General features: G+C 29.6%; 1 long non-coding RNA gene across 1 annotated transcript in view; it reads right to left on the bottom strand.

Moving 5' to 3' along the window:
• The window catches only part of LOC139426800 (uncharacterized), a 50,811-nt gene extending 27,663 nt beyond the window's left edge, over positions 1-23,148 (bottom strand). The window contains exon 1 of the long non-coding RNA XR_011638022.1: positions 20,346-23,148. This is a non-coding gene — a long non-coding RNA (uncharacterized lncRNA). The remainder of the gene's footprint in view (positions 1-20,345) is intronic.
• Between the last annotated feature and the right edge of the window lie 4,803 nt (positions 23,149-27,951).

The raw sequence follows: 27,951 nt of genomic DNA, 5'->3' as shown, positions 1-27,951 counted from the left end.
AGTTGTCCATGACTAAAAACTTGTTTAGTCAATACTAAACTGATTTTCTCAAAAGTCTGACCTTGTGACTTATTTATAGTCATGGAGAAGGCCAGCCTAATTAATTCCTAATTGAGTTTAAATTAAATATCATGTTTTTAGAGCATGAATCTGAATTGAACAACCTGATAATGCTCACTCTAGTTATTGTTTCCGTTTTTAAAAGCGCTATATGTTGAGCCACCTCATGTGACATTTTTAGCAGCAATCATTGGTCGATTTTCTAACGTTGCCATTCGGGGAGTTGTAATGAGGCTTTTTTTTTGGTTCCGTGTAAGAGAAATATATATATAGATGCCAAATGAGAAACCGGCAAAGTATAAAATACATCTACGATTCGTCAAAATGTCATTCATAAATGACAAATTCAAAACGTCATCCGATTTGATATTAATTTTTTCGTGGATATAATTACATTTATTCGATATTTTAATACTTACTGACGATAGATTAGAAGAAACATCTGTGTAGGGTATACCGGACAAATGTATACCGGACAAGCGCACTTGACCTTAAAAAAAACATCAGTGTAGGGTATACCGGGCAGAGGCACTTGACTTTAAAAAAAGCATCAGTGTAAGGTATACCGGGCAAATGTATACCGGGCAATGGCACTTAACCAGAACTAGTATGACTGGACCTTTGGTAAATGTCCGAAATATATACTAGGTCTAGTTAAGTGCCATTGCCCGGTATATCTTACACTTACGTTTTTTTAAGGTCAAGTGCCATTGCTCGGTATACATTTGTCCAGTATACCTTACACTGATGCTTTTTTTAAGGTCAAGTGCCATTGCCCGATATACACTTGCCTAGTATACCCAACATTGATGTTTTAGGTCAAGTGCCATTGTCCGGTATACCCTACACTGATGTTTTCTTAAGGTCAAGGGTCACTGCCCGATATACATTTGCCCGATACTCCAAACACTGATGTTTCTTCTAATCTATCGTCAGTAAGTATTAAAATATCGAATAAATGTAATTATATCCACGAATAAATTAATATCAAATCGGATGTAATAAATATTTCGGACATTCACCAAAGCGACTATGTGATTGTCAACATTCACCGGTAAAAGTCAACAACCACCAATTTCGTTCATTCACAGTAACATACACATCATTTACATAATAACCTCATCAGGACGTTTATTTCAAACTTTGCCTAAATAGCATCCGGCATTATACAGAATGCCTAGGCAAAGTATGTAATACTTCTCACATTTCATACTTTGCCTAAAAACGTCAGGCATTCTATACAATGCCTAGTCATTCTATACAATGCCGGCGTTTCATACTTTGCCGGATATATATATATATTACGTGCAATGTATGGATAAATTTCCAATAAAACCGTATGTTAAGAAAAATAAATGTAAAATATTATACAATAAAAAATTTGATGACTCTGTTAGAAGTAGATTCCATTTATTTATTATTGAATTGTGTGTGAGCTATAAGCTCATGTAAATTGTCTGTTAAAAGTAGATTCCACTTTTTTATTATTTAATTGCGAGTGCTATTATTTAATATTGAGTATTTATTATTTAATAGCTATAAGCTAGAATTTGTCTCATTTTAATTTAAAAACGAAAACGATGTGGATACTGAAACAAAATTCTAGCTTATAGCTCACATACAATTAAATAATAAATAAGTGGAATCTACTTTTAACAGACAATTTACGTGAGAGAGAAAAAATTTAAAAAGAAAACCTTTCGAAAAAAATATAATAAAATTTAGAATGTAATAAAATCTATTCTAATCGGTTTTTCCAAATGGGAAAAATAAAATATAACCTCACCTCTTTTAGTTCATAATATAAATATTATTACGAAATAATCACTATTAAAAAAAACTTTTTCCCCCGTACATTAAAAGATTATATCGACTGGCAACAATAACAACCTTTATCAGACGTTTATTAACCTAAATGCAAACCTTACGTGAACATCCAGTGTCTAGTTTTAAAATAGTAAACAAGACGTTGACACTTACTGTCTAGTCCTAAACACATAACTCTTTCAGAAATTGTTTATCACCCGATATTTTAACAGTGATTCACGATCAGAAATATATTGTTTTAGCCGAAAATTTATTTACTACTGTCTGTTAACTTCCTTTGGTTTTAAATCAATTTGATTGTTTACGTATTTACAAACGTTTTTTCTTACTAACTATAATATTAAAACTAATTTGTTTACTTTCGTTGACTAAATCCCCCTTTACTTGATAAGCCAATGACACCGATCTCATAAATTTTGTCTAGTTTTCCAAATTAATGGTTTGATGTAGTTTTATAATGTTTCAGAGAACAATTTTAGTTGGATTGTTTGTATCTGAAACACCATAAACATCATAAATCTTTTTACTCAAAACAATTTTTTTTCTCCAAATTGATTTCCTTTCTTATTCTTCTATATTTATTTATTTATTTTGTTTAAGTCAAAGTAGTCAAAACTTTTGATGAGATAATGTATGGTTGTAGAATGTAAAAATTTCCGGATCAACGGTAAAAAATACCGGTACTCAGCGCTCTGGTACTTTTTGCGGTAAAATCCATTTTTACTGGAACAAAACAAAAGATCTGATATACCGTACTTTTTACAGTAATAATTGCACTGTTAGAAATTTCTCGATAGAAACTACTAAATAGCAATTTATTTAATTGTTATTTTACCAAAGTCAACCATAGCAGTAAAATAACAGTACAAAAAATTTTTCCATCAAACTGTTAAGTGTAAAAAAAAAACTTTGTTGATTGTTTTTAACTAAAACGGCCTAGCAACCAAAATTCTGTCCAAGCCAACTAGGCCCATCTTAAGAAAACTATTTTGATTCGTGCAGCTGGTTACACTCAATAGATGAGAGGGCTAAACAGCGCAGCAACACGGGTTCGAATCCCAGTTTATTTAATAATATTTAATATTATTTTTCCATTCCTTCAATACATGAAAAGTTTCTAATGTTCTGTAGTCTTGAATTGGTGACCATAGACTATTAAAATACGAAATGCAAAAAGAAGTGCTTTCTAATACTGTATCAATATATATCAAAGCAATATATATTAATACAATAATGTGAGGAGCACTCAAAAAGCGTTTATTTGAAACAAAATAGAATCGACGCATTAAGAAATAAATATCACGTTAAAAAAAGCACACATAATAAAACGTAAAGGAAAAACAGAACAAAACATAAAACGAAATCTATAAAGCGAGTAGCGAATTCAAATGAACTTTACATGAACGAGAAAATCTTCAAGAATTATTTAAAATATTTTCGTAATAAGATTGCCAGATTATAAAATATGAAAACAGAAGTGCAAATTGAGGTAAAAGTGTAAATAGAGTGATTTTGTTTTATAGCGCGTTCTTACTGCAGTACTGAGGCACGTTTGATTTGTTAATTGCCAAGGACGGGCCCGAAAATGGATGTGAGAAAGGTAATATTATACTAAATAATTTAAGGAAGTTTATAATTAATAAGATAAGATTTATTTATACAATTTTAATGATTTTAGAAAATTAACTCTTATTTAAGAAAAAAAAAAGCGAGAGAGATACAAACATGAATTGTTTGTTTTTCACATAATTTCAGCCACAGAATTGACCGAAATGGATTTGCACATGGTAGAAATTATATAAATTAACAAAAAAGCTTTTAGTTAATTCATTTACAATAACATACAATTAACTCAATGATTTTATATAGAACTTAAATAATTTAGTTGGGTGTCCATTGTTTTTTTTAATCAAATTTTGAAAGACTGACTATTTGTTTTCTCGATAAATAAATATTACTACACATTCTTTTAATTCTAATCATTTGATTAAAAATGATATTTAAATAGATATTTTTAGAAACATTAGAATTCGAAGTAATTAGTTTATTTATATTAAATTTAAAATCATTTCTTTTATCGTATAAATTAACAAATCAGATATTTTCTTCTTTTTTAATACCCAACTCCAAAAAATTAAAAGTTATATTATCATCATGATTACGAAGCAAGATTAATTTCTCGGGGTAAATATTATTTAATAAAATTGTATAATCTTGAAAATTAAAGTTAATTAAATTATCAATTAATCTAAAAACAAATTTAATATTAAGAGCATAATTTTTTTCATAATAGTGAAAAAATAAATTATCTAAGACGGATGAAAAATTAGATCCTTTTGATATTCCATCAATTTGAAGAAAAATATCTTTTCTATGGTAAAGGTAATTATTAAAAAGGCATAAATTAATTAGAATTTACCAATAATCAAAATCGCTATTAATGATACTTTTATCATCATAGTAATAATTCAAAAGGACATATTTTTTGTTTAGAAAGGAGAATGCTATTGAAAACATCCTGGAAATCAAAAGTAGCAATAGAATTAATTTTATTATCTTTAATAAATTCTAAAATTGGTTGATTACTGTTCAATCTAAAATGAATTCCTGTTTTCAATATGAATAGTGGAAAATGTTCCACTTACCTTTAGACCGCCAATTTGATGATCATAAACCTTTATTGGTTTTAATTACAAATAGATGAAGATGAATTTACATGAAATGGTAAATGATGATTATAAAGTGATGAAAACATGGAGTTAGGTATTAGCGCTGCCTGGCGCGTCTCTCGTTACATTACATCTACTTCTACTGTTTTTAAGTTTCTGAAAAATAAAAGTTATTATTTCTGTTGCGCCATCTGGGGTAGTTTTCTGGGATGACATCTGGGGATGAGGGCTCGTTACAATTACTGATAACCCAAGAAATTTTTAGTTTTATTTAAGTAGTTAGAGAAAACGGTGCCAGGTTTAGTTAGGTAAGTATTAGACCCTAATGTGATTGTTCTAAATTTTATAGGAATTTTATGAATTTTAGGACTGATAATTAAATGAGGAAATCGTATATTGCTAATTTTAATTTTTAACCTCTTATATAAAGCTAAAATTCTTTTAATCACAATATTATTATTTAAATTATTAAGCTTAACGTTTTTATTATTTTAAACTCCGTATTTAAAAGTTCAATATAGAATTTTTTACAGAAGATTGCATAATTATTGTTAGCTTTGTCCATGGGGGTAATTAAAAAAAATTGTAGTTGCTTAATTGATTGAACAATTTTAGAAAAAGTTGTTGAATTGTAATTGTTATTTAAATTTTCCTTATTATTGACAACAAAAATTTTAAAGTAATAATAAACACCACATTTCCATTCTGTTAACATACCTAAAGGTAAAGAGAATCTATTTGATATCTTTAAACAAAAACTACTGAGATGATTAAGAAAGTAATTTAGAATTTTATTAATTGATATATGATAAATGGGTCTAAATCTTGTGCCTTTCATCATTAATTTCCTAAGTTCTAAGTTTTCAATATTTAAATTACTAGTAATAACATATTTATGATGTTTATCAACAAAATCAAAATATTTCTCTTCTTCACAGTGACATGCATAATCGGATGCATTAATCCTCCCTAAATTTTTAATTAAATATAGTTCTACCAAGAGATTTATTATATTATGTTAAAATCTTTTAATGGAAACAAATTTTTTAAATTTTCAAAAATATTAGGAAATTTAATCTTATCGAAAATAAGGTTATGAAAGTTAATAACGAAATATAAATTATCTAGATTTTTCTTTATATTTAGGGAAATTTTACTCATTTTAGCTTTTACACGAACAAAGAATTTCGAAGTATAAATTAATAAAATAAAAGTTAATAATAAGATCTTGAAGCTTTTATATATCATTATTCTTAAAGGAGAAAACAAAATCTTTCATTGGTTTAATATTATAGTGTTTATTAAAACCTTTTACCATATTAGAAATGAAAATTTTATTTAATTTGTCACTATTAAAAGACATTATTGATCCCCGTTTACCTCGATCTGTATGCTTATTTTCAATGTGAAAAAGTGAGTAACTTGAGGAGTTAATAAAGTTAATCTGTTTATGTTGGAAGGTATAGTTTAGTCCATTACGGTAAAATTGTTGTATAAAACCTTGTAGTAATTTTCATTGTAGTCTTAAATCGATATCTTCTACTGTATCTAAAATACTAATTATCTAAATCTAATTATCTTATTATCTAAAATTATGTTCCCTAATTTTATTCTATTATTGGTTATTGATAATTTCATTACTGTTTATATCTGAAAGATTTTGATTAATTCTAATGTTAAGAGAGTTACTGGTTTGTCCAACATATTGCCTATTACAAAAACCACAAAACATTTTTAATGCAACAGCTATTGTTATATGTTTTTTGTCAATATTAGGGCAAAGTTTTACATCTTTTATCACCACACGCTGTATAAGACGGAAAAATTCGGGAATTGAAAACAATTCAAAAAAATCTTTTGTTTTCAGAGTAGTAGGATGTCGATCTGAATGTCCCCTCTGAATTAGGTTCATCGTACCAGGTACAACGCATAGAATAATTAAAATATTTATCTCATTTCTTACTAGGCTCTAAATTATTATTACTCTTCAAATCCATAAAAAATAAGCTCAACGTCCCAAAAACACGAAATTGGAAAAACGAATTAAAAACGGAAACAAAATGAAAACGAAAGGAAGTTAATAGTAGATAATATTAAGAACGCTAAAGCTGCATTAAATATGATCACTAAAACACGGCACAATAAAGAAAAAAAGAGAAAAACGAAAAAAAAATTAAGTTAGAATTGTCATTACCTCATACAGTAATTTTCACAGAATTTTTTTTCTTCATGTATGTGAAAATCAGATTCCTAAATCAAAATTTATTATGGCTTTCCGTTTTTTATTTTAAGTATAAGAGTACCTAAATACCTAAAATATCTAAAGTACCTAAGTACCTGAAATACCTAAATTTTATATGAAAAAATGCGTAAGCGTTTAACCGAAAACTTTCTTTGTATTTTATTTTTTCTTTCATCTATACATCTTAAAGCATATTCCCCATACATCATTTCAAAATTTTGAATTTTTTTTTATTTCGATTTTAAAACATACATTTTTTTGTTCCTTCATTTTTTGAACATTAAGTGTAAAAATAAAAAAAAAAACTCAACCACTCAATAAAACATTTTTAAACGGTCTAATGTTTTTTCTCAAAAATGAGCAATTTCGATACTGATTAAACAACAAAAGCAGACAAATAACATGTAAGCAACTATTGAAAGACGACAAATAATCTGTGATTGTTAATTCTATTATCTATTTCTGTGAAAGAAGCTTTATTCATTGTGATTTAGTTCACTTAAAACCTACCACAGTATTCTTTTCAAGCTTTCTATTTGTGATGGATGACTCTTTGTATCTCTCACTTGTCTAATTTTAGATGACTGACTGCTGTTACACAAATGATTGATTATACCACCCCAGTGCTAATCACTAGAGATTATTGCTTTTGCAAACAAAATATGAAAAAAAAATCGCCAGTGTTTGCATGAATTCATGCATTAAACTATTAGTAATAGTTCAGATCCAAAGAAAGTGGGGAGATTTTAACTTTTTATAGTGGAAAATGCTTTTGGTGTAATGAAATGGTATATTCCAATAAAAGAAATATGAAAGAAAATATTTTTTTTTCATTTATAATGCATAAACTTGAAAATAAAATGAGTTTTCGAGGCGTTTGAGCTAAATATCTCACATTCAGACTTGCAGATTTAAGTGCACGTTTTTAGAGAAAAAAAACGATGCTTATGATTATATTCTGTACCGCAATATTTTAGATCGAGCAATTTATATTAAAAATGATGACAGTTTTATTACTTTACCATTATTAACAGCAATAATAACCGTTATAGAAAATAACATGGCAGTTGTCATTGAGTGTATTCCACTAAAATACTAAAATAATAGATTAATTAAATTGAGAAAAAAATTTCCTTTAAAATATACCGACATTTGACTCCTTGTAATAACAATAAATAAATTACTTTCAAACTCAATGTGGCCTTTTTAGAGAGGCCAGAAAACTCCCCAGATCTTAATTCCTAAGAGAAATAATGGGTATCAAGGCAAAGACGCACAAAATATGGATTAGCAAACGAAAAAATAGCTTTATTTGTTCATTGATTGAAGAATGATATTGGAATAAAGAAAGTGTCGAAAACTCTAAGACGCATTTATGCCAAAACGAAAAAGTGGCTGTTTTAAAAGTGATCGGGAAATTCTCCAGACATAAATTTCTTAGAAAATCTATAAGTACCCAAGGAAAGAATTGCAAAAATGGATTTCCGACGAAAAATAGCCTTTTATGTTCATTGATTCAAGTACAGTACAAGAATATACCCAAGTCAAAATTCTTGATGGTACCATCAAAGAATTATGATGGTTTATGTTGATGCTCACCATCATACAATAATTTCCATCTAGTTTTGATGGTTTTTAATGGCCCAACAAATTTCCATCATTACAAAATGGAAAATGTGGCTTTATGTTATGCTGGTAAACCATCAAGCAATGTTTGATTTTTGATGAACCAAGATAAACCTTCATATTTTGATGACAGATGTTGTGTTACCATTATGATGGTCAACCAACAAGTTAGTATCCTGCAGTGCGAACGAAAAAACAACGTCAGTGCCTCTCAGATTTCGAGAAAAGTTACTTTTCAACTATTTTCTTTCTATTGCTGATGCCATAAACGCTAAAATAGAATATCAAATAATTGATAAAACAAAATTTAATTTTGGAAAAAAAATTTCAATAACTAGCTTACTACACAAAAATTCCAAATATATAAAAATCTCAATATTGAATGTTTTGCCACTTACATTGATTTTTCTTTTACACGGTAGTATAGGATTGAAAAAACTTATCGATGATTGTAAATGTTTGGTATATAATGTTTGCCAAATCGAGACGGAGCTGTTTTTATAGTGGCCAGGAAACTCTCCTGATCTTGATTCATTAAAACAGATTTTATGGGTACTCAAGCTAGGTTTCAGAAAAATAGATTTCAGAACAAAAAATAGTCTTATTTATTCCTTGATTCGAGTATAATATAGCAATGATGAAATTGTCGAAATCTGTAAAATGTCTGAAAGATACTATACTGAGAGAAGTGAATCAGCTCTGGCCTGGAGCATTATCAAATATTAATTATGAGCTAAATGTATTTAAATTTCCAATTAACTTTTGTTTTCAAAAAATCCTTGTTAAATTCAAATAATGCACTCCAGTAATAATACGGTATAAAATATTTGTTCTTTATTTTTCATTTATTTGTTTTAAAATTTTTAAACATTAGACAAAAAATATCTTTTTACTTTTTTTGTAATATGTAAAATATTTTTCATAATTGCTTCAAAATCATGTTAATACTTTAACGAATCTAGACAATCCGTTTGGAACAATTAGCGGAAAAGCTGCCGGCGCTTTAAATTTTATTTATTAATTAATATTAGTCATTGACTTTTATTGTTTAACTAATATTGTTATTACAATGATGGTCAACCAACAAATTATGAGTTAAATTTTTGGGCCAACAACTGTCATCATTTCATGATGGGAAATGTTGTTTTAGTAGTATGATGGTCTACCATTAAAGGATGTTTGGTATTGGTTAACCAAGAACGCCCAACATTTGATGACGAGACGTATTAATTTACCACTAATAGACTAGTAATCTTTCAAGTAATATTCGCCAGTAGTTTGCCGTTTTATCCCGATGTTAAATTAATTGACTATTTTCTTCTGTTAACCATCATTTCATTTTAAAAAGTGCGAGCACCTTATAATTCTAAATCTAGTTACAAAAATCTCAACTTATAATAAATTATGGTGAAAGTGAATCTTTTAATTCTTCGAGGTAGGTAGCAAAACTGTTCTAACACAATGTATGTTTTAGAAAAAAGAAAGCTATCTTATTGATATGATTCTGGGCGCTAACAGGTTAATAATAGGGCTTCATCCTTTATTTCACGATAGAATACGTTATAATAAGCCATTTCACATTGAATAATGATGTATTCTTCATCCCATGCTGACAATATTTTGTGCCTAGTATTTTTTTAACATAATGTTTACTTAACTATATTTTAAAATATCCATTTGTTTGTTGTAAGTACCAAGTGTTGGTAAAATAAATTGAAAACTCATTTAATGGAAATTACCCGTAATAGTCCATTATTTTTTTTACCTAGAGAAAAAGAGTAGACCGAGGGTGAGAGGGTGCGCAACATTCTCTTCGCTTGGTAACACACCTACACTTTGTCTACGGTGCGAACACCCCTTCCACAATGCCTGAGGCCTTCTGCTATGGAATCGAGAATATCGCATTTCAGGGAGGGTACCTTTTCTTTACTCTAGGGCAGGGGTGGCGAACCTTTATACACCAACGTGCCATTTTTTCTAAAAAATTGCTTAATGAGGTCATAGACGTGCCGTCAAATAATTTTGACTTCGTGATTATTGGGAAAATAATAATACTATATACTATCAACTCAAAACACTTTATTTACATTGGAAAAAAAACAACACTTTGCAATGTCTCAGTTATACACGTAATTCAACTTAAAGTAAAAGCAGTGTGACTTCTGTTGTTGGAGATTAGATGACCAATAACTTATATTAGATTGTAAGATGTTAGTTTAAGCAGGACTGTTGATATTTTTTTTTGCTAGTTATTTATAGTTAGCTTGTTTTTTACGGTTATTAATTGTTTTTTCAGTATTAATTTTTTTATTAATAATTGTTTATTTTTATTTGTTTTTTGTGAATTTTAGTTTAATTGTTACATATGCTTCATAGCATAATAACATTTGTGTAATAACAATTCATAGTGTAACAACAATTGTGATCGGTGGAGTGCCCAAAATATTGTGTCGCGTGCCATAAATGGCACGCGTGCCATTGGTTCGCCATCCCTGCTCTAGGGCTAACACAATAGACAGAAGAAAAAGATTCCCTTTCTTTCTCCGGCCCGAGTCAAAACCTGTACTAAACAATGACCCCACACCCCTACTTGAAATAGTTATACCCCGTTACCATAGTCACTGCCACGGATCCAGAGGAATGGCTAGGGGAGTTCTTACTTTAGTCAAACTATAGTAAAGGCAAGATTCACTGTTTAAAGTAAAAGAAACCCGCCCACTAAAACCCAAGCAAAGAGAGTGCGTTTGACGTAACATAAAGCTGGGTTAATTCAGTATTGGGACAGTCTTGATGGTTCCAACCAAAGGCATGATAGTTTGTGATGGAAAATTATAATTTGACCAGTAAATTATGTTGATTCATGATGGATTTTTTTTTTTTGGCCCATTATAAAAATTCAACATACTGTAATGGGTATGCTATGTCGGCCCAACATGAAAAAGTGCCAATACCTAACTTGAGATGTTAGGCATATTTGATGATCCCATCGAGCTGTGTGATGGTTTTTGATTGAAATTCAAGATGATAACATTTATGTTTATCCATCAATGGAAAACTATCATGAATTTCTATCTATGATTCACAAACGTGAAGAGTGAGAAAGAAACATTTTGGTATTGATTGATAAATTTAAAAAAAGGAATCTTGCAGTTTAATGATTAGATGTCTCTGAATTCAAATGATAATTTTATGGGCTTATGGAAATAGAATAAATGAACTAAATGCAGCTAGATTTGACACAGACTAGCCAGTAAAGTATAGCTTGATGTGAAGAGAAAGAATTGCTCGAAAGAATTCGATTCTGTCACCAGACAAAACAACCGGCGTGTAAACGCAGAAAGGTGCACGTTAAATCTGTCATGGCTCTCGTTGGTTGTGGTGTGAATGTTTGGAAAGAAGGGTGTTATTTCAGGAGCTGTCCACGTCGCCTGACTATTTGCAAAGTGACCACCATAGCCATTAAAAAGGTAGAGCTCTCCAAAAATGGGGCTAGGCGTTAGGTCATAGTTGAGTGATGTTACGTGTGAAGGTGCACACACACACTTTTCCGTGTTTATCGTTCGTTTAGTTAAAAAAAAAAAGGTTAATGGTGCATATCAAACATATACATAAGTGTTATATTCAACATAGAAATTAAAATATATAAATCAAATCGAAATGTACGTATTGTGTACTGAAAGCTTACTTACTAAAAAAATGAGTGTACTATGTCTTTATTATTACTCGAAACCTTAAAGAAATGCCCAAGTATCATATAGAAATAAGGTAAAACAAAGGTGCCGGGATAGCCTGGTCGGTAGGGCGCTGGGCCCATGTCCGAGAGTTCGTGGGTTCGAACCCCTCCTGCCGAAGACTCCCCGTTTAGTTGGTGACTGATGCATGTTAAAATTCTATCGAGTCGCAAAGTCCTCCATGTTCCCATAACAAATCAATACCTCTGGGGGTACTAGATTGGAGATCGATCGTTCTCTGATTCAGGTCAAAATTACGATCTGTGGATGAATGAATGGATGTATGAATGGGTCCGCCTTATAAACAGGTGTGACGTATGATGTGGCGAAGTCGAATTCTTGGCCATAGATGGCGCCACTGAAAAACAAGAATCGCACACTCTGCCTTAAATTTGCTCGGTTTCACCAAGCAGGCTTGTCCGTGTGGCAAGTGGCATTAGAACCAATCAACCCAACCAAGATTAAACAAATAACAAAACAAATTAAGAATCTCATAAATTTAGTTAAAATAATAAAAGAATACGATAAATTCATCCCCTCGCTCATAAGTTATTATTATAGTTAAGCTTATTACAACAGCGCGGTGCTATATGCGTTCGGTCAGCAAATTTTGCCATTGCGCTGCACTGTGAAAAAAATCCACCTCATTGTAACTTTAACATTAGTGAATAAATCCTTCTCAGTGATTGAAACTGAGTTCTTTGTAATTTAAACACATTAAACTTTCAGAAAAATTGTCTCTATCTTGATTATCAACATCTTGAACTATAATATCGTGCTAATTTACATTTTGTGGCATTGTATCCTTTCAAATTGAGCAATAGTATCGACAACAACGATAGAAAATTACAGCAAATTTTTACAACAATGGGATACAACTCATTACGAAATTTTTAATTGAATGTACCATTTTGATTACCTTAATGACTGATTTTGTAATAAGTGAAAAAGCCAACAAAAATCAAGATCCATGTAATAAGCGTAATATATTTCAGCTGTTTCAATAGTAAATCATTTTATTTATTATCTTTTAAAAGAGACTACAATTTTAAACAAAACGAAGGTTAAGGAACTCTCAGCAGCTTAAAGCAGTTCTGTGGTTTGATATTTTGTCTTACATTTCTTAGAATCATACGTATTTCGATTCAGTTTTGCACAAGCTTTCTAGAGAAAGAGATTATAAGTCCATTTTCTCTAATTATTTATCTGTCAGAGAAAAAGAGATATTGATAAATGATGGCAAAGGAAGTAGGTTTTTGGAAATAGAGAAAATGGGGACAGCTGGAATAATTTTGTTACTTATCTACTAAAATTTCTCTAAAAGTTACAAAAATTGTTAAATTCTATTCTTTTTCGTAATCAATAGCATCAGAACACACTGAGTGGTAAAAATAAATTATAAAACACGGTTTTTATGGCTGAAAGTCAATTCTTATTTGACTTTTTATTAGCTACCATGGATAATTTATTATTTTTATTTAATTTCATTTTACCTCACTTTAATTTCATTTTAATTTCCTTTTACGAGAACCTCCCACGGTTAACCTGACTGCAAGGGGACTCTAACCCATGATCCGTCTACCCCTGAGGATATTTCACGTCAGCGCTGTGGTCGGTGCAAGCCGAATGCGGAATTCGTATCGACCAGTCATCGCCGGGATCGGACCCCGGTTCACCTCATTGGAAGGCGAACCCTTTATCTCTTGAGCCATTACGACTCCTGTATAACTGTATTGAAAAAAATATGTCACAAAAGGGTTTCTTAAGGTAATAAATTACTAACGTTGAGCCTCTATCCCGCGTCTTACGTTTTCCCGTATGCATCATCTTGTTCTGACGGTACCGTCACAAATGCTATTCTTATAATGTTAATAATACTCGTTTGCATCGTTCTTAAAACTAGTAGACTCCCGTTTCTATGTTCAGAAATTCTACTGACATTTGAGAAAAAAAATTGAAGTTAATTTGTTTAGAGAAGAATAACAGTAACTTCTGATGCTAATAATGGAAAAAAAGTGTTATTTTATACAGTTTGGGTAAATCAGTCGATAAAAATGCTGAAACTTGTGTTGTCGGTTCAAGAAAAGGTTGTTGCAAGCGGTTCTAAAAACTTGTCCAGCTAGTAGGGTTTATAAATACTAAAGATTGTGTTTGAAATTATTAAATAAAATTCGAAGCGTTAACAACATTTATCATAAATATCAAAACATTTATCATAAATAAAACAGGTAAGAGCTAACGACAAGCACAAGACACAAACGTTCTATAACGCCAATCTTTAGTTGAAATTCAATTTACTTGTCGTGTCCGTGTTCTGGGGGCCAAATGTTGCAAACGATTCTAAAAACTTATCCAGCTTGCAGGGTTTATAAATACTAAAGATTGAGTTTGAAATTATGAAATAAAACTAGGACAAAACATTTATTATAAATAAAACAGGTCAGAACTAACGACAAGTATTGAGTATAGTAAAGTGCGGCGAGCTCTCTGCTTATCGCTTATAGCTCTGCGTTTAAACGACAAGTACATAACACAAATGTGCCATGAAAAATTATAATCAAGCCAACTGATGCCACTCACAGCTTGTAGAAATAAAATAAATAATGAATAATGCCGCGGTGGCCAAGAGTATCATTTTCTACAAAGGTTGCAGAAGTTGAAAAGAGATGTCGATGAAGACAGAACTTAATACAACTAATTGAACATTTGAGGCAAACATTTGAGGAAGGGCTTAAAGCCTTTAAAGACAAGAATGAACATTTTGTATTCACACGAACTTTCAGAAAATAAACAGCAGTCAATAAATAACAAATATAGAAAATTTATTGACAACCAAGATTTTCAAATATTTGAAATAAATAAATAAATTTATTTATCCTTCTTTTGAATCTTAAATATTTTTGAAGGAAGTACTTAATTTTTTAAACAAAACTGTTCGTCATAATTATTGTAAATTTATTAATTTTTATATATTTTCCAGTCATTATTTAATATTTTACGTTGACGCTTATTCGTAATTTTTCTGTTTCGATTGTTCGTAATGATCATTCCTTGCGAAACGATCGTTCGAGATTTTACTACAAAGAAACAAGTTTTTGTTTTCAAATAGTATGTATATAATCACTTTTCTTTTAATAAGAAAAAGTGATTGAATTCTATCTTATTCACTATAAATACGACAGTTAAAGCCAAATGAATATAGTTGTAAACAAATATAATTTTCGATTTTTCAATTATATTTTTAAATCAGAGACATTTAAAAAATGTAATTTTCTCATTGATTTAGCGGAAGTGTTTAATAAACCCAAATTAGGTACACAACAAATCAAAATATTAAATCCCTTTATTTGACTACAAATACAGAATATAAATGGTAAAAATAGACACTTAATAAGTATAATTTTGCAAAAATACTCAACGAAATGGTGTATTAGCTCAAATGCTGCTTCTCAGTTATAAATTACTTATTTATCACATTAAAATTGAAGAAATACTCGGATTCGATAATATAATAAAATACTGTCAACATTCAGACATTTAGAACACCAATAGCGATTGCAGCAATGGGAACAAAAAGAAATGAACTAAAGTGACTAAAAAGCTACAGTCGTTTGCTCGTACGAGAAAAGTAAAGATTGCTTATGCGAACCTTATAAAAAAAGTCGTTAAGTCGCTATAGATTAAAATATAAGCGATTCAATTTCGTCAAATATTTTAAACATAACATCATCCATTTTTGCTACACGGAGAAAAAAGTCTGGTAAAATTACTGTACTGTATGTGTATGGTACAGACATTTCTAGAAGAAAAAAACTCATAATTCAGGTATTTAAACCAAAATATGAGGTATTTAAATCATGCATTAAGTAAGTTCTCTATTCATATCGTAATGGTTTACCGGAAATAAATTTTTCCAAAATTATGGTTCTTATTACCACACATTTAGCAAAAAATACAAAATTGAAAAACAAATTTTACCGCTTTTAATGCCATGCTCCAAGGTAGCATGATAAAAATTGACAAATTTTCTCATATTTACCAGATTCTATCACATATTATAAAACCATATTTTATTGTTAATTTAACCAAAATTATGACCAAAGCACTTCGATAAAAATTACCGCGCATTTTGGTGTTTCCATAGAGCCAGAAATATGGTAAACTTTACCGTCTTCTGGTTGTTTAGACCATGATTTTTTCTTAATACATAATATTACAGCAGAAAAATTCACGATATCTTTTTCTATGTGCAGCATAAAATATGTATGAAACAAATTTCTGGCTGAAACGAACACCCAAAATATCACTTTGACAACCATGACAAAATAAAGAACAAAGATATTGTGAGAGAAAATGCAATAGAAAATTTAAAAGATGAAAAAAAATCATTCTTTAGACAATTTACGTAAGGAAACAAATTTAAACAAAAGCAATTCAACTTTTCAAAAACAAATTGAATTCAACTTTATAAAATATGTAACATCATTGTATAATATGCTTCATTTATAAAATATCTATTTAAATTTCATTAAGTTAATATCATTAAATCCCAAAATCCTTGCAAATATTCCACAAAGGAATTTTAATTACAGATTGGCAGAAACAGATTATTTGTGAACAAGAATCTATCAAAAAGCATAACCCGTGTACAAAATCCAATTTTTACCGTATGCATAGAAGATCTAAACACACGTAACAAATCTCTGAATAAAACGAACACACGAAATACACCTCTTTAACCACCGGAACTAACTAAAGAATAAAGATATTGAGTGCGAAAAAAATGTAATAGAAAACTTAAAAGAAAAAAAAATCATTGCTTAAACTATTTATGTTGCAAAATGAATTAGAACAAAAACGATTCAACTTTTAAAAAATAAATAACGTCAAGGGAAAATATATTTATTTCATAAAATATCTGTTTAAACTCCTAAGTTGACTCCATTAAATCTCAAAAACATTGCAAATATTCCACAAGGGAATTTTTTTATCGTGAACAAGGAACTATGAAAAAGTATAGCCCATGTACAAAATCCAATTTCTACTGTATCCAGAAAGAATTTATAAACGCGTAACAAATTTCTGTCTAAGCGAAAGCCAGAAATACATTTTTAACAACAGTGACTACAAAAAAAAAATTATATTACGGGGGAATGCAAAATAAAATTTTAAAAATAGGTATGCATTACTTAAACTATGTACGTAGCAAATATTCCACAAGGGAATTTTTTTTATCGTGAACAAGGAACTATGAAAAAGTATAGCCCATGTACAAAATCCAATTTCTANCACTAATCTTCAGATTTCCTGCTATGTTTTAAAAAACTTTATTTGTGAAAACCTTCAGAGTGGCGGACAGCTGGCCGCCTTAGGTGGCTAGTAATAAAATATTTTCAGCATTCAGACTTTTAGAACACCAATAGCAATTGGGTATAATATGAAAAAAGCACAACTACTTCCACTTACTAGGAATAACATTTACCTTTTAGTTTAATTAATAAACTGAGTTTTAAATATGCTTACTAAATTCATAAACTTCTGTAAAACAACAATATAAATTATTTCCAAAGGAACTAGACTAATACAATTCCAACCTGGCGAGTAGCGACTTAGTACAAGACACTTCGTTTGATGCTTTTACTTGTTGCTAGAAATCAGGTTCGCAGAAAATGCTGTTTACTAGTTAAATCTAGCTAAATTTAGTAGGAATAACACGATCTGTGACGTAGGCTATAGTATACCCAATTGTAGCAATGGGAACAAAGAGAAACGAACTAAAGCGACTAAAAAAAACTTAAATCGTTTGCTCTTACGTGAAAAGTAAAGATTGTTTATGCGAACCTTATAAAAAGGGTCGTAAGGTCGTTTTAAATTAAGACATAAGCGATTAAATTTTGTCAAATATTTTAAGCATAACACCATCGATTTTTGCTACACGGAGAAAAAAGTCTGGTAAAATTACTGTACTATATGGCACAGACATTTCTAGTAGAAAAAAAATCATAATTCTGGTATTTAAAACTAAAATATGCGGTATTTAAACCATACATTAAGTAAGTTCTCTATTCATATCGTAATGGTTTACCGGAAGAAAATTTGTCCAAAATTATGGTTCTTATTACCCACATTTAGCAAAAAATACAAAATTTAAAAGCTAATTTTACCAAAGAAATGGCTTTTAATGTCACGCTCTAAGATAGCATGATTACCAAATTTTATCATACTTACAGATTATAAAACCATATTTTATTGTTAATTTAACCAAAATCATGACCAAAGCGCTTCGATAAAAATTTCCGCTCATTTTGGTATTCCCATAGAGCCAGAAATTCAGTAAACTTTACCGAATTCTGGTAGTTTAGACCATACTGTTTTGTCAATGCATAATATTACAGCAGAAAAATTCACGATATCTTTTTCTCCATGAAACATAAAATAAGTATGAAACAAATTTCTGGGTAAAACGAGCACCCAAAGTATCACTTTAGCAACAGTGACAAAATAAAGAACAAAGATATTGCGAGAGAAAATGCAATGGAAAATTTAAACGATGAAAAAAAAATCCTTCTTTAGACAATTTACATAAGGAAACAAATTTAATCTAAAGCAATTCAACTTTTCAAAAACAAAATGAATTCAACTTTATAAAATATGTAACATCATTGTATAATATGCTTCATTCATAAAATATCTACTTAAATTCCATTAAGTTAATATCATTAAGTCCCAAAATCCTTGTAAATATTTCACAAAGGAATTTTAATTATAGATTGGCAGAAACAGATTATTTGTGAACAAGAAACTATCAAAAAGCATAACCCGTGTACAAAATCCAATTTTAACTGTCTGCGCTGAAGATCTAAAAACATATAACAAATTTCTGAATAAAACGAACAAACGAAATACACCTCTTTAACCACAGGAACTAACTAAGGAATAAAGATATTGAGTGCGAAAAAAATGTAATAAAAAATTTAAAAGAAAAAAAATCATTGCTTAAACTATTTATATAACAAAATGAATTAGAGCAAAAACGATTCAACTTTTAAAAAATAAATAACGTCAAGGGAAAATATATTTCTTTCATAAAATATCTGTTTAAACTCCTAAGCTGACTCCATTAAATCTCAAAATCATTGCAAATATTCCACAAGGGAATTTTTTTATCGTGAACAAGGAACTATGAAAAAGTATAGCCCATGTACAAAATCCAATTTCTACTGTATCCAGAAAGAATTTATAAACGTGTAACAAATTTCTGTCTAAACGAGAGCCCGAAATACCTTTTTAACAACCGTGTCAACAACAAAAAAAAAAATAAATAAATAAAGAATTATATTACAAGAGGGAATGCAAAATTAATGTAGCAAAATGAATTAGAACAAAAACGAATCAACTTTTAAAAAATAAATAACGTCAAGGGAAAATATATTTCTTTCATAAAATATCTGTTTAAACTCCTAAGTTGACTCCATTAAATCTCAAAAACATTGCAAATATTCCACAAGGGAATTTTTTTTATCGCGAACAAGGAACTATGAAAAAGTATAGCCCATGTACAAAATACAATTTCTACTGTATCCAGAAAGAATTTATAAACGTGTAACAAATTTCTGTCTAAACGAACGCCCGAAATACATTTTTAACTACTGTGACTACAAAAAAAAAAAAGTTCTATTACGAAAGGGAATGTAAAATAAAATTTAAAAAAAAGGAATAGAGCATTGCTTAAACTATGTATGTAGCAAAATGAATTAAAGCAAGAACGGTTCTTCAACTTTAAGAGGAAAAAAATAAATAAATAAACAAAATTACGTTGTAGGACAATATAGTTAATAAAATATCTATTAAAATCCTATTAGATTGATAGCATTAAATCCCCAAATCACTACAAATATTCCACAATATTATTTTAATTACAGATCGGCGGAAAGGAGCATATTTTTTGCTCCATTTGTGAACAAGGAACTATCTATCCCCATTGCATAACCCGTGTACGAAATCCATTTTCTATGATTTAAGAACATGTAACAAATATCTTCCTAAAACGAACGCCCGAAATACCTCTTAACAACCGTGACTAAAAAAAGAACAAAGATACACAAAGAGAAAATGTAATAATGAAGAATTAAAAAAAAGAAGAAAAAAACGATCGAAACTTCTGTGCGGAGAAAACTCCAAATCACTTACTAGATAAAAAGGAAAACTACGTACGGCGCAGAGGCGGTTCAAGTCGGGTGGGAAATTCAGACAGTGAGGGGGGAAAATCAGACGGTCAAAGCTTCGAACGAGACACTCCCTAACACAAAAAAGATACTTTGTTTATAGCCTTATCACGTGATTGTCTGCGTTTGAATCGACTTACTAGAATATTGCCAAAAAGGCGATAAACAGAATTTGTTGGCGACCTAACGCTCATTCGCGCGGAATATCTCGTGAGGTGAACTTGAGCGATAAAATGTGTAAAATGCTTGATAAGGTTATATCAGAGGAGGATTGGTTGTTGTTTTTTTTCACTTCTCAAATGTCTTCCTTTCTTTTAAGTGTGTTTGAAAGAAATAAAAAACAACGTTGCATTATTTATTTTATGTAAGTTAAACGGAAATATAATTTTTTTGTTGAAGTTAAATATTCTCTCTCTGATTTCGGAGATTAAATAAACAATAGTGAGAATGGTTTTGAATATTTATTATTTCAGTATTAAAGCTTAACTTATAACTCAGGATTTGTAAATCTAATGTAAAGTTTACATATTAACTATTTATAATTAATTTTTCTAATTTAATGTACATTTTACAAATTTGATATCAATATCAGTAATCATAATTCCTTAAGTTTTATCCTTATTTTCAATGTCATTTTCTAATATTAACATGGATTTTACATAGTGGGAAGCTACTTCATGTACGAATTTAAAGCATTCACGTATGAATGCTTTAAACAAATATATGATTCATGAATTCACAAAGAATTGCTATAACAAATTCATGTATGAATTTGTTATGTAGGCCTAAGGCTAATTACAAATAATATCGACGACCTCTTTTAATGTGACCTGACTTGGCTAAGTCCTAGTATTTTCTAATCATCCTGTTCTTTTTAAGCTTATTTATTACTGAGCCCTGTCCCGCCCCCGAAAAGGGGCATCCAGGGGGTATCTTTTTAAGCTTATAACAATCAGTCCAAACGTCTTTAGACTTATTAGAAAATGTGTGTTATTTAATCAAACTGAATTTGCTTGCGTTTATTGTGATTAACCCTGCGTTATGCCAGAGATTTAAGTTGAGAAATAACATGAATTTTGTTAAGATCCATTTTAATATTTGAATAATTCAGAGATGAAATACTGTAGTAAAAAGGCAGCTGATACAGTGAAAAAGCGTGCACGTTTCATACAGCGTAATTAACCTTCTTTTTTTATTAACTGTTTTAAATGTGAGCTAAACTTTAGAAATAATTTGAATAACTCTTGCTCTCTTCTACGGATTTTCACATTTGCGTAAAACTTCCATGTTTCGACTGCTTTTTTAAATTAATTACTTTTGTCTAATTAATTACTAGAAGTGTCAATTAAATTATGAAATAATATACAGAAAAATATAAACTTACAATATATATGACCCTGTTGCAAACGAAGTGAAATAAATCAGGTTAATTGAGGTAATGTAATTGCTTTTGTGCATATTTTTTTTATTTCAAATGTATATGAAATATTAGAAACAATTTGAATAATTCTTGCTCTCGTTCGCGTATTTTCACATTTTCGTTAAAAAAAAATTATAATTATTCATGAGCATTTTATTAATTACTTTTCTTTAATTAATTACTATCAATTAAGTTATGAAGTAATATCAAAAATGCTGCCTATTTTCTTTTTTAATTGTGCTCGAAATATTAGAAACAATTTGAATTACTCTATTCTTATGAACTGTTTTTCACAGTTAATTGCAAATTTTCTTTTTCAGAGGCTATTTATTAATTACTTTATTTTAATTAACTACTAATTAAATCAGTTATAAAATAAAATAATGAACAAAATTGTTGAAAAATTTACAATTAGCTTTTGACTAATGTACAATTAATTATTACACTATGCATTAACTAATATACAATTAGCCTTTATTAAGGCGACTTTAATGAACTTGCATTCTATCTACAAATGACGTGAAAATAAAGCAAGCTAATTTTGCTGTGAATAACTGGCTTTCTAATTACCCAAAAGATAAGTAGGCATACCACAATTACCTCAAAAAATTTTCATGTTATTAAAAATAAATTGGAACCTCAACAATTATTCTCGCGCATAGCAAAACGACGTCTGCGGTTTACAAAGAACCGGAATTTAAAAAATCCCACATGTTTTAAAAATTCGATATTAATATCAAAAACAAAATTTTTCAAATTTAATTATTATTACTTATAATATGATTTGAAGTGTTTCTGAAATCAGTATCAATTCTCAGCTTACAAATCGACAATAATAATAATAATCTATAATAATAAAATGAGAAGTTTATTATTATAGATGTGTGTCTCTTTCTATAACTCCAGAGCCGTTTTGCCAGAATTTTGAAATTTGGATAGTGAGTGAAAGGGGTCATTTTAGCCCTCGATCCAAAAAATTGTTCAAAAATTTTAATTCGATCGTTCGGGAGAGACGTTTAAAAAATAGAATTCTCTCATTACTTTAGAATTCGCACCATTGATATAAATGAAAATGCAGACGATTTTTTAAAAGATAGCATCAGTGACGTTTTCCTGCTTATAGCTCTCATTAATAAAAAAAAAATGAATTTATAGAAAAGTTCCTTGATAGTTAACTATTTTTTATTCATTATGTCAGATACACTGAATGATTAATATTTACATGGTAGTATGGGCGATTACATCAACAAATTAGCATTTCTAACGTTATCTGTTACCATATGTTAATTTTATTTATAGTTATGCTTTAAAAAGATGATGAAAAACAAAAAAAAATAATTTGAAGTCAACAGTATTTGAAATAACAAAAGTAAGTTGTGTACTGGAAAGCTTTATTAATGAAGATATAGTACCATAATTAACCCCCAGTACAGAGAACGGTTATTCAACTAGTACTTAATAAAAATCTTAACGTATTTTTTACAACTTCAAGTGTGAAGATTTTATAATTATTTGATATAGAATTTATATATAAACCAAGGTTTTACGCTGTAGTGGTCTAATGCTATAATTATTTATGAATTAATTATTTATGAATTAAATATTATTTATTTATTTATTCATTTATTTAAGTTCTTTGACTTATTCTATGCTTAATGTTCTATTGTTTAGAATTGGATTAAAGGATCTGGATAACCGGTTTTAATATATTATGCTCCACCGTATTTCAGAAAAATAACGCCCACCTTTGACAACGGTATTTGCTGTTTGTTGCAAATGTGTCACATGATTTATCTTCACAACTCTGAACCCGACATATTGTCGAAATCTTACTTTACTTTCTTTTTTCTGGGTGAGACATTTCATCAGAGGTGGAGGTTCTAATTACAGGTGCAAATCCTTTTTGCTCCCGGACACTCCTGTGGGGATGGGTAACCAGATGTCATTCTTATAAACAACCCTCCCCCCGGAGCACTGAAAGGTTTTGGAACCTTATAACACGTCGTCGAGCTAAGAAATCGAACTAAAAAACAACGCATACATAAAATAAAGCTTTTTTTAAGATAGGCAATAATTTTAACAAATTTAAACACATTTTGATTAAACCATGTATTTTTTCATTAAACTATGCATTTTGATTAAACTTTTTTTTTCTTTTCTCCAAGCTTTGGACATGTGCCTAGGTCATTATGGACCCTTTACCATGTAGCCCAAAGCTTGGCTACTGGTCCGGCTCCACACCAGCCTATGAACGAGCCCAGTCAGCAAGAATTTATTGACAATTTAGATATTTACAAAGTCACAATGTTTAAAAATACAAGGATTAAATATAATACAAGTTAATTACACATAATAAAAAAAATAAAGAAAGAAGTACAAAAAGAAAAACAAAATAAACTTGAAGGCCGTAAAAGTGACTAAAGTAGAAAATCTGTAAAATGGTTACATATTGAATGGAAAATAAAGAAATAAATATGAGAAAAGATAAATTTCGCCTAAAAGTTGAAATTGAAGTTGTAGTTGGCTTCAAAGCGTTGAAGTTCTGATAGGTAACTGGGACAAGTAGAGTGGGAGGCTTTATGGGTACAGTCATATCGGGGATCGGAGTGTTTATTCGAGTCCGAGCAGTTTATACATAAGTCCTCGGCTGAGTCGCAGTTTTCTTCCATGTGACCGTTTATACCACATTTAGCACAGGTAGGAAATACTTGTTGGCATTGGTTTTGATGATGTCCTAGTGATTGGCAGTTACGACATCGTTGAAGTACTATTCGTTTTTTTATGAAACATTTATTTAGTCCTGCGAAGAAATAGTGAAGTTTGAGAAGTTGAATTGCGATACGATGCGAGGCTCTTACTATGATGTGTTGTTTATTTTGTTGATGTTTGTGCTGCAATGTTTTTATGAATTGAATGATGTCTACATTGTTGTTGTAAGTGCCGTTTTCTTTTAAAAGTTCTAGGATCTCGTCTACGTTGTAATCTAATGGTGCGTGCATTTTGATTAAACTATGCATTTTTAAATTATGCATAATTTTGAAAAAAATTGCGATGCTAACTAGTTGTATTCCTCAAATTTTAAAATAATTTTCAAAGCCATGGAAGCTAATTAAAATTATTAAATTATTTTAATTAGCTTCCATGCTTTCTTAGCTTTTCTCTCTCTCTCTCTCTCTCTCTCTCTAAATGCCCATAAGTCATCATCATTATTAATGGTATACTTTTTAATATGTTTAATTAAGAGTATATACTTAAGGCTTTTATTACATTAAAAAGTAATCGTGTAAAAAGTAGTACATTAAAAAGTAATCACTCAACGTATGCAATTAAAATTATGAACACTTAATCCCTATTTAAAATTCTAAGGCACTATTAAAATATAACTTTTCACGCTATTGCTAAAATTAATCCTTAACCTCCTTGGCTAAAAACATTTAATGAGTTTTCATTGTAAGCCAATAATTAAATATGAAGTCCAAAAAAACAATTTTATGGATGAAGATACGATGGTAATCTTGAGAAATGATTAAATCTAAATTTTATCCTATTGTAATCGAAAACAATGTTGTAGAAACAATCATTAATGTCTTTACTAAATTTAAAAATATTTGAGTGGCAACGTAGTTGAGAAGCAAAAACAAAATTTCATGTTCGATAAAAATATGAAATCAAATAAAATCTTACAAATCAAATAAAATCGTTTAAAGAAAGAAAAAAAAAAGGTTTCAAGTAACAATAGCTCATCTCATTTAGCGAAAGATTGCAAGAGTTCAACATATAAATGAAAGAAAAATAATCACTTTGATAAAGATTTTCGTAAAACCAACAAGATCGAGTTACATCGATTTTAATTGTAAATAAATGTTTTAATTTTTCGGATGTTTGGATAGTTGATTCTGGATCTTCTTTTCATATGATAAACCAAAACAAAACCATAACTATTTCGACAGAAATTGGTTTTGCGAATAAATCTGAAGTTACATAAAGAACTATTAAATCTGAAAAGTGGATTTTTAAAAATCTGTTCTATGTTCCAGATTTGAGTAAAATTTCGTAATCGGTTAATGCCATAGAAGAGAATGATGGCGTAGTAAAATTTGCTAAAGATAAGGTGGAAATTTTTAAAGAAGGAGATATTATTTTAGAAGGATAAAAGAATAATTCTAGGCCATATATAAAGTTAAACTAAATGAACGAAAAGATGCACTAGTCACCAATAACGAAAGTAATGTCAATTCATGGCACAGAAAACTTGGGCATTTAAACACTGATATGCTGAATTTGAAAACTGATGGAATTAAGAAGATTTCTCATCCTTGTGAAGTACGTTTTAAAGCAAAACTAACTAGCCGGCCATTTTCAAGTGAGCGTTCTAGAGCAACTAGTCCATTAGAGTTAATACACACACGGATGTTTGTGGACCAATAGAACAATTATGTAGTTTGTGGACCAATAGAACAGTAATGTCAATTCATAGCACAGAAAACTTGGGCATTTAAACACTGATATGCTGAATTTGAAAACTAATGGAATTAAGAAGATTTCTCATCCTTGTGAAGTACGTTTTAAAGCAAAACTAACTAGCCGGCCATTTTCAAGTGAGCGTTATAGAGCAACTAGTCCATTAGAGTTAATACACACACGGATGTTTGTGGACCAATAGAACATAATACAATATTTTGTAACATTTTCAGATGATTTCACACATTTTGTTATGGTTTATCCAATTGCAAATAAATTTGAGGTAACAAAAAAATTTGAAGTTATATGTTAGGGAGGTGGAAGCAAAATGGTTGTTTAGTGCTTCAAAAATTTGCTGAGGTGAATATATTTCAAAATGAAATTAAAAACTTGAGGAAATCAAAGGGAATTGTTTAAGATTACACTATTCCTTATTCACTTCAATTAAATGATAAGGCTGAACGCTTGACTCTCAGTCTCCTAGATAAGGCAGGAGAACTATTATTTGACTCCAATCTCAAAGAAGAAATGTGGGGTGAAGCTCTATTAACTGCCTCATATCTGTTAAATCAAATTCCATTAAATGCAGTAAATACAACTCCAACTGAAATGCGGTATCAGAAAAAGCCTGATTTATCAAGTCTGAAAATATTTGGTAGTAAAGTCTTTGCAAAAAATCTTGACTTGTTAAAGAAACTTGAAAGCCGAAGTACTAAACTCATATTTGTTGGTTATGCTCCAAATGATTATAAATTATGGAATAAAGAAAACAGAAGAATAAGAATTTCAAGAGTTGTTTTATTTTAGACACGTGGGCAATTCAAAAAATCGAAGAAATTCAATCTGATGATGATACAGAAATTGTAAAAATGTTTGCTGCAGAAACTGAAGAAGAATGCGTCGAAAATCAGAATCTTTAAGGAACGAATTTAATTCTAAAGAATTACGAAGAGGAAGAAGATAAAGAAAACAGCCAGCATACTTAAAAGATTATGTTCTTCTGTCATATCAAGATGTTATAGATGGACTTGATAGCGAAGGCTAGAAGAAAGCTTTTGAAGACGAAAAAGAATCTTTGGAAAAAAATGAAACTTTGACAGTTGGTGGAAAAAAAAGGAAGCAAAAGGTAAGAAAATACTAAGCAATAATAGGATTTTCAAGATTATTTACTAAGAGGTTGAGACAAATATATGGTGAAAATTTTCTATAAACATTTAATCCCGTTGTAAGCTGCACACCTTCAAGAATTATGTTTGGACTAACGATAAAGTAAGGGTATCATCTGATGAAATTTGACATAAAAACTACTGCTTTTTATCTATGGAAAATTTGATGCAGAAATATACATGAAAATGCCGAAAGATTACGAAGATCAAACAAAAATACGCAAATTACAAAAAGATTTAAAGCCAGCTCCTCTAATTTGGAATACAAGTATCTAAGATTTAACAAAGGAAAAGGGCATAGGAAATTAGGTAAAATCAGAACTGTGCATTTTCATAAATCAAGATAATACCATAATACTCGCCATATACTTTGATGGTGAAATTTTAATAGGTCCTCACAAATCAGCACTTGTTAGTTTCATTGAAAATTTACAAAAAGAATTTGAGATGGCATTGTGTGAAAAACCGAATCCACTTTTAGGAAAAATTTTTAAAAATAATGGAACTGAGATAAAAATTCATCT

This window comes from Parasteatoda tepidariorum, chromosome 10, assembly GCF_043381705.1.
Source record: "Parasteatoda tepidariorum isolate YZ-2023 chromosome 10, CAS_Ptep_4.0, whole genome shotgun sequence".
Taxonomy (NCBI): Eukaryota; Metazoa; Arthropoda; class Arachnida; order Araneae; family Theridiidae; genus Parasteatoda; species Parasteatoda tepidariorum.
Note: the sequence above shows the minus strand (reverse complement) of the source record. Positions and strands in the feature narration are given on the sequence as shown.